Source organism: Sesamum indicum, linkage group LG6 (genome assembly GCF_000512975.1).
Source record: "Sesamum indicum cultivar Zhongzhi No. 13 linkage group LG6, S_indicum_v1.0, whole genome shotgun sequence".
Taxonomy (NCBI): domain Eukaryota; kingdom Viridiplantae; phylum Streptophyta; class Magnoliopsida; order Lamiales; family Pedaliaceae; genus Sesamum; species Sesamum indicum.
In genome coordinates, this window is record NC_026150.1 from 3508656 (window position 1) to 3516754 (window position 8099).

Below are 8099 nucleotides of genomic sequence, written 5' to 3' on the forward strand. Positions count from 1 at the left end.
TACCCAATGAAAACACCCCCCCCCCCCCCCCCCCCCCCAACCCCTAGTTCCCCTCCCCTAACCCCACTTGGTTTATCGGGACTCTCTTAATACCTCGTTCTGTGTAAGAAATGACACCCCAAAACCCAGCATTTCCACGCCACCACATCATATATATCTGAATTTCTTTACTACCTCTAAATCATAACTCATCAACTCAAATTGGAAACTATATATGAAAATCATCCATTTACAGGTTTCATTTTCATCATCATCTATATATATATATATGATTCACACACACACAATAACACACGGTACACATTCATGTTCAAGGAAAAAGTGTAAAAAGATAGATCATCATCTAGGTGTATGTATTCATATATTCATATATGATGTATGTATGTATGTATACATTCATACACATATACAAGAGTAATAGATATAGCGTAAGAAATTAATGTAAATGGAGAGCCATGAAATTACAGCAGGGGTGTGTGCGTGTGTGGATCCCCGTGTGAGAGTGCATGTGTATAAGCTAAACGTGTACGGACAAGGAGTATTATATCCATAATATCCGACATATTAAATATTATAAGTACCGGGCATGGAAAAAAGGAGTGAGAATTACTCCATTTCAAAAGGGTTTTTTACCCAATAAACTAAGATTGGACGATTTGGTTTTGGGTCTTCCAAGTCGAAATCTGTTGACCGTCGAATTGGAAATCGCACTCCTCAAACACCATATTATCATAAAATATTAATACACATTTCTTCTTCTTTTTTTTTTCAATTTTATATGTTAATTTCTTGCATTAGTGCATGCATGTCCTCTAATTAACTAGTACCAAAGAAATTAAACTTAATTTGGAAGAATTTCGTCTCTTTGTTTCTGTGCCTTCTGTCTTCCACTCAGTCAAACACTTTTCAAACACCATCTTAATTATTATTATAATAATAATACTACTCTTCTTTTTCACTAATTACTACAACGGTAAAAATTAACAACACACAAGACTATAAATTAGTACTCATGATCACAAGTGTTTAATTAATTTAATTATACTACAAATATAGATTTTGTATTGCAAAAGAGTATGTGTTTGTGTGTGTGTCAAGATACGTACACCTGCCACTGCTGTTCATCAACATTTTCCCAGCCCAAAACGTATCATTCTTGAAAATTCATTGGAAGTGTGTGTATATCTGTATATATACATATATATAGAGAGAGAGATGAGATGATGAAGTGGAACAAGGGAGGCAGGACCCACGTCTCTCGCTTACCATGAGATCTACTTTCCTAAACCCTAGCTAGCAGCAATTAAAATACACACAATACTCATCAAGAAAAATATTGAACTCTCAACCCATTAAATAAAATCTGTACTATGTTATAAACCCAACAACAAAATGGGAAGTGGGAGAAGACAAACCATTCACCTTAATAATTACTATTTATATTGTGGTTTCTGGTGGCAGGAATATCACAAGAAACAAGAACACAAAGAAAACCACATATATATATATATATATATCACCTGCTGCAGAAAAAAAAACCCTAAACCCCTTAAAGAAGAAACTGACAATCGACCCTGCTTACTATATATATGAATACTTCTGACTTCTCCCTGCAGCCCTCCACATGAATCCATCAGCACAACAATCTTCCTCAGCTTTTTTATCTATATGAAAACTGTGTACGTATATTTTCTTCCTATTATGGAGAAAAATATATAAACACGCAGTAACTGTGTGTGTGTGGGAATTATGCACGTATACATGTATCTATCTGTGTATGTATAATCTTATCTTGAGAAATGTGAAGTGAGACATCGTAAGTTGGTGAAAGAAGGGGGGTTGGGGGGGGTTGGATTTGTTATAATTAACAGAGCAGCAGCCCAGTTAATAATAATTAGGCTAAAATTAAAACCCTTCATTTAATAATTTTTATTTTTTTTTTACTTTTGACAGAGACAGAGACGACCGCCACGCCGATTCAGGTTTCGCGGGCAGGTTCGGAGGAATGTGACTGCCACGAGTTTCCATTTTTCCAAGAGTTTTTCCTAGTTTTGCTATTGGACCGCTACCTCGCTGATTATCCGGTCTGCTGTTTGCATGCCGCCCGCCCACTCTATCATCATACACTATTAATTTCCACACATTGATTTCCCACTACAAAAAAAAACAAGATTTGGAGCGGTTTAGAAACGTTTTTCTTTCTTTTTCTTTTTGTTTTTCCTTGTTTGAAACGATTTTAAATTATCGGAATTTGAATGGAATTTTCAAACGAATTATTTCAAAACGGTTCACCTTCCGTTCATATATATATAGATAATATTATAAATATTTAAAATTATAGGAAAGGATTATTCTAATTTAGAACGGTCACTATAACACATTGCTTGTGACCGTTCCAAATATTGATTTTGTAAAAAAAAAAGTTTATTTGAAACAGTTTGGCTGACATTTGAAACAGTTATATCATTTATTTCGTGTTACTTTTAAGACGGTATTTATAATACTCATGCCTAAATTTTAGAATTATTTTTATTTGCGTTGGTGATATTTTTAGGATCGTTCATTGAAATGACTTGTTTGTCAATCTTTGTAATAGTATTAGGCACGGTCAAATTTTTATTTGGAACAGTCTTTTATAACTATTTTAAGAATTTTATTCAGGAACACTTTTTAAAATGATTTTAGTAACAACATTAGGAATGATCAATCTTATTTAAGAACACGTGTTCAAAATTATTTTAGCAATGGTATTAGAAACAATTAATCTTATTTAGGAACACGTGTTCAAAACTGTTTTAGCAATGATATTAGAAATAGTCAATCAGATATGAGAGATAGTCAATCTTATTTAGAAACACGTTTTTAGAGTTGTTTCAGCAATAATATTATGAACGGTTATTTGTTTAGATTTGTAACATTATCTTTACAATTATTAAAATCGTTCTTAATTTATTATTTTATAATATTTTTATAATTATTTAATTTATGTATTGAATAAAGTTTAATAAACAATTTAATTTATATATTTTATAAAATTATAATAAATAATTAAATTAATTAATAAATTTTTAATTAGTTATATTTATGCTTTAATTGATTGAATAAATATAAAATAATAGAATGCAATAAATATTATAAAACATGGATAACTAAAAATATTATTATAATATAAAACAATAACAAAATTGAAAAAAAAATGACACGTAATTTAAACCCTCCTTGTTAGCCTCGTCCATATCTTCATTGCCCGGGTTATCTCGAAGGCAGTGCTGGGGCGATAGTCGAGTCAGCCAGCTATGACGATGGCATAGTGGAGGAGCTGGCGTGCATTTATCATAGCCATCATATCGGTTATCATCCGCCGTCCGCTTTTTTCTTGTAGCATCTGGCAAAAAGTTCAACCTGCTTGCGCGGCCGACCGAGCTCTGCTTCTTGTAGGAACATTAAATAGTTAGCATAATATTTTATAAAATAATGATAAAACTTAAAAAAAAAAACGTAATGTACTTACCATCTTCATCTTGTGCGTACTGGCAGAAGAAGATCCTCCGTGGTACACACTAGAGGATGCTTGGGGTACGTCGCTTTGTTCGAGAGAGATTGAGGAAATAAAAAGAATATAAGAAGAATGGAAGAAAATAGTGAGTTTAAATGGAAAAAAAAAAAAGAAAAGAAACATATATATAGAAAAATTTAAAATAGTCTTTCGAACGATTTTTGGAACGAAAATTGTAATAGTTTCTTTGGAATACATCTAGTAACGATTCTGCCATGCTAAAAAAATAACACATATAAAATAAGGATCATGACGTCATCGACCACCTACCGTTCCTCTAGAGTCCCAATACTTGTTCCTAAATGGCACGGACTGGAAAGATCATGTGATCTGTGCCAAATTTCGTTCTTTTTTGTAGTATTCCTTCTTTCAATTTTATCTTATTTTAGGGAGAAAAAATTCAATTTTAGTCCTATCACTTGAGGACAATAATTTTAATTTTATTTAAATAAAAAAATTTAATTTGATCTTATAACTTTAAAAATTACAGTAATTAATTATTTTCAGCCAATTTAATTAAAAAATTTCACATTCTCAAACATGTCAACCCCTAAACTATAAATTTCGACATCTTTTGATGACATGGCAGTTCATCTCCACTCGATAATGCCCTTTATCACACAACAAAAAAACATACCACAGCCCTTTTTTTTTCCTGTTAGCCTCTTAATATGCAAATTAGACGTTAATTTATACCGAATTTGGATAAATAAATTTAGAATTAAGAATTTCACATCTGCAAAGTAAAAAAATAAAATCAATTTATTTGTTTAGTAATTAATAAATTTGTGAAGTAATTGTATTTAAATTTTTTCATCATGAGTTGGTTTGGACATTGATGATGAATGCTGAGGATTGGATTGGAATTTTAAAAAAGAAAATTAAATTAAAGGCGCGTTTTAGTTGGGATTTGGGAAATGTCAGCTACTGCAAATTCTCTGTAACAAAAATAAATAGATGATTAAAGTTGTCATCACAATTACAATAACTACGTGCTTCAGTTGATCCAAGAACACGATCAATGACACAAGTCAACCTCACTGCGCCAACAAACTCACCATCTGGATCCTCACCATATTAATTTTCCATTAATATTCATTAATCTTCCAAAATTAATTTAAATAATCAATTTCCTCATAAAGTTCATATTTATTACAGCAAAAAATAAAATTACGGGTACCCTTTGGATGATGATCAGTCAATTGGACGTTCGTAGTTAATTAATTTCTTCTCCTACCAAAAAAAGACTCCAAATTGAATTTGAATTCATCTAAGTATATATTAATTACAACATTTTGTGAGAAAATTTTATGAATAATAGTTTATCTACTAAATTTTTATTCTATTTTATTTTTAATCCAAGCTTACTAACTGATGTTGGTATATCTTATGAACGTCACATCAAAATCTAACTCCACACACTATATCTATAATTTTCGAAAAAATTGTGAATTCGTTTTTTTAATTCAAGTAAGGTCTTTACAACTTGAGCTTGGTACATTCTAAACCCTAATATGTTTGGACCCATATTGATCATCCGATTATTTAAGTGTATATAGTCATGTGGAATCGTACAATTGGTGAAAATCTATAAATAACAGCACCGCTTTCATGTAATAGGTACAACTTTCGCTATCCTAATATTTTTACAACCTTCTATCATATTTCTCTTACAATTCTTTTGACTTAATTAAGAACCGAAAGACTATGATCGAAGTCTTCCTACTATGGCTCTATAGTGGTTTGTTTTGTTGATCGTACAATTGAGATATTCAATCGTATTTCATTCTTTGAAGCTAGTAATGATCACATATATTCACTCTTGAAGTCTTTTCCCTAAACTTTCGATACAACACTAATTCAATAGAAATATCTTTAGTCCATTACACACACCATGCCAAACTTGAAAGAGGAAGAGATGGAGGGGGGTAGGTGGTGTAGTTTAAGGTGGACAAAGAAGGGTAAACTTGGAAAAAAAATGTACACGAGAATCCATAGAGAAAAATTGATGGTTTCCAAGAGAGGGGAGAGGGGGGTGGGAGGGAACGCCGGGAAAGTGCTCGTGTCGCCTCGAAATGGAGCATTTTGTTGATTTCTGGAACCCACTCTTTGCTTGTGTTCATTTCTTTATTAATATATCTATATAATTCTAGGGTTAGGGTTTTAGGGTTGTTTTCTTGGGGACAAGAAAGTAGGCTAGGGTTTTCTATTTAGTCCCCCTTCAGTCTTCTTGTTTCCATTTTTTTTTCTCTCCCAAAACAAAATTATTAATTCTTGATTAATAAAAAATATATATAATGTCGACAAGTATCTCGTATTGACAGAAGAGGAGCTTAATTGGTTTATAAAGCCTGATGCCTCAATTCCCAATCGAAATGTATTTTCAAAATAAAATCACCTTTGAAATGAGGTCATGTGTCCCTTGCAAGCCCTTCATATCTGGGGCTGATGATATAGATATATAAATGTCCCACATTGATTGTAAATGAAAAGTTTAAGTGATTTATAAACTACAAAGTCTCATTTACCTAACGAGATGTCTTTTCAAAATAAAATCATAACATTTATAAATCTCAATGTCTCCTCGGTCATGCATCCCTACTCATATAAAGTCATAATAGACAATATCTTACATAATAAGACACTAATCGAGTCGCAAAAGCGACATCAATATACACGAACATATTATCACTAGTGCGATACGCCGGCCTCTTACAAGAATTAATATTACCAAGATGCATCGATCATCAAAACTGCAACTACGATATTACATGTTTCTTGATTTGATAATTAGAGGATACGAGGATTGAATTGGATTAATATATAGGTCGTCGATCCAATCAGCTGGGAAGTCGGAGATTCAGCACTTGGTTTTACAGATCGAAAAAGAAGATGATAGCTAGAAGAAAGAAATGCAGCTGATCATTCTCAATTATGCCAATGTACAGACAAGGCAATGGGGCAGCGGATTATAACTGATAATTAAGCAACAAGTGCTTCAAGGCTAAGCAAGCTTGAATCGGATCTTGCACACGGATGCTTCTTAATTGGTAATATTCTTAAACTAGATATTTATAGACTATAATTTAAGATTTTTATGATGTAAGATCGGTACTACTCTTACATTAACATGATTGTAAGAAATTAATCGCTGAAATTTGTTATAATTACACGTAATTTCTTGTGGTTGGGAAAATTAACTTTTGCTTCCATCATGTAAATGTATCCCTTACCGTTAGTCAAAATCTACCGAATTTGATTATTAAAAAATTCATATATATTTACTCTCTATTGACATATATATATTACTAACTTTGTAAAATAAAAAAATATTTTCTAACTAAATTATCCTTATACATTTTCACACGTGCTAGTTCATATGAGGAGGTACATCTCCACCCCTAAGAGGTATTTGAAGAAAATTGCTTAGTAGCTACGAGAAAGTTTGATGTTAAGGTCAATGTCGAGCTAATTAGCAAGTAAAATTTTCATTGCTAATCTACATTATTTAATACATATTTTAAACAATTTGTTGCCAGATTCATTAGCAAGTATTTTTATTTGCTAAATTCATTAACAAGTCAACCGGGGGGAAATTCAATTTATTCAATTTTTTTGCCAATATCAACAATGTGATGAATTTTGCCTAATTGATAAATCTATTTGTTAGACGAAAATAAATGTTAGAGGTATTAGATATAATTTTTCAAATTATAAGAATTTTATGTATAATTATACAAAATCTCGTGAGAGAACGGTGTAATTAATTATCCTTCAGTTTACTTATTCTCTAAATATTCGATTTATACTTGAACTACAAAAATTAAACGGAATATCAGTAATACAAAACTATTTCATAATATTATTATTGTCCATTATCTGTGATTTGTCTGTATAAATGACAATAATCTTAGTTTTGCCATAATTAATAATAATTTTATAATTTTAATGCCTATAAATTCATGTAAAAGTTATCGTACGTACTCAACAAGTAATGCCCAAAAAACTATTCGCAAGTTGAAATTATAAGTAATAAATGTAACGGTGATTACTTAATTATAATGAAAAATTTGGTCAGCTAAGCAGTATATATATTTATGATAAAATTATATTTTTAATCCTATAATTTTAGGTCATTAACACTCTTAGTCTTGTAACTTAATTAATTTACACATTTAGTCTTTTTTTTTTTCCTTACAAATTTAGTTTTAAACATCTCACATTTAGTCTTTTTTGACAAACGTATTTATAATTTTGGTCCTAAGGACTCATACTTACAGGATAAAAAAATGAGATTTGATACAGTGTGAAGCGAACCAAAATTATCAACAAAAATTTATCAAAAAATGACCAAATGTGAAACATTTAGGACTAAATTCATCTAAAAAAGACCAAATGTGTAAATTACAGGACCAAAAACGCTAACAACCTAAAATTATATAACTAAAAATATAATTTTGCCTATATTTATATTGGGCTAAAATGCATAAAACCTCCTTGTTTTTTAAAAAGTCCTCTAAACCCCCCCCCCCCCCCTTTTTTA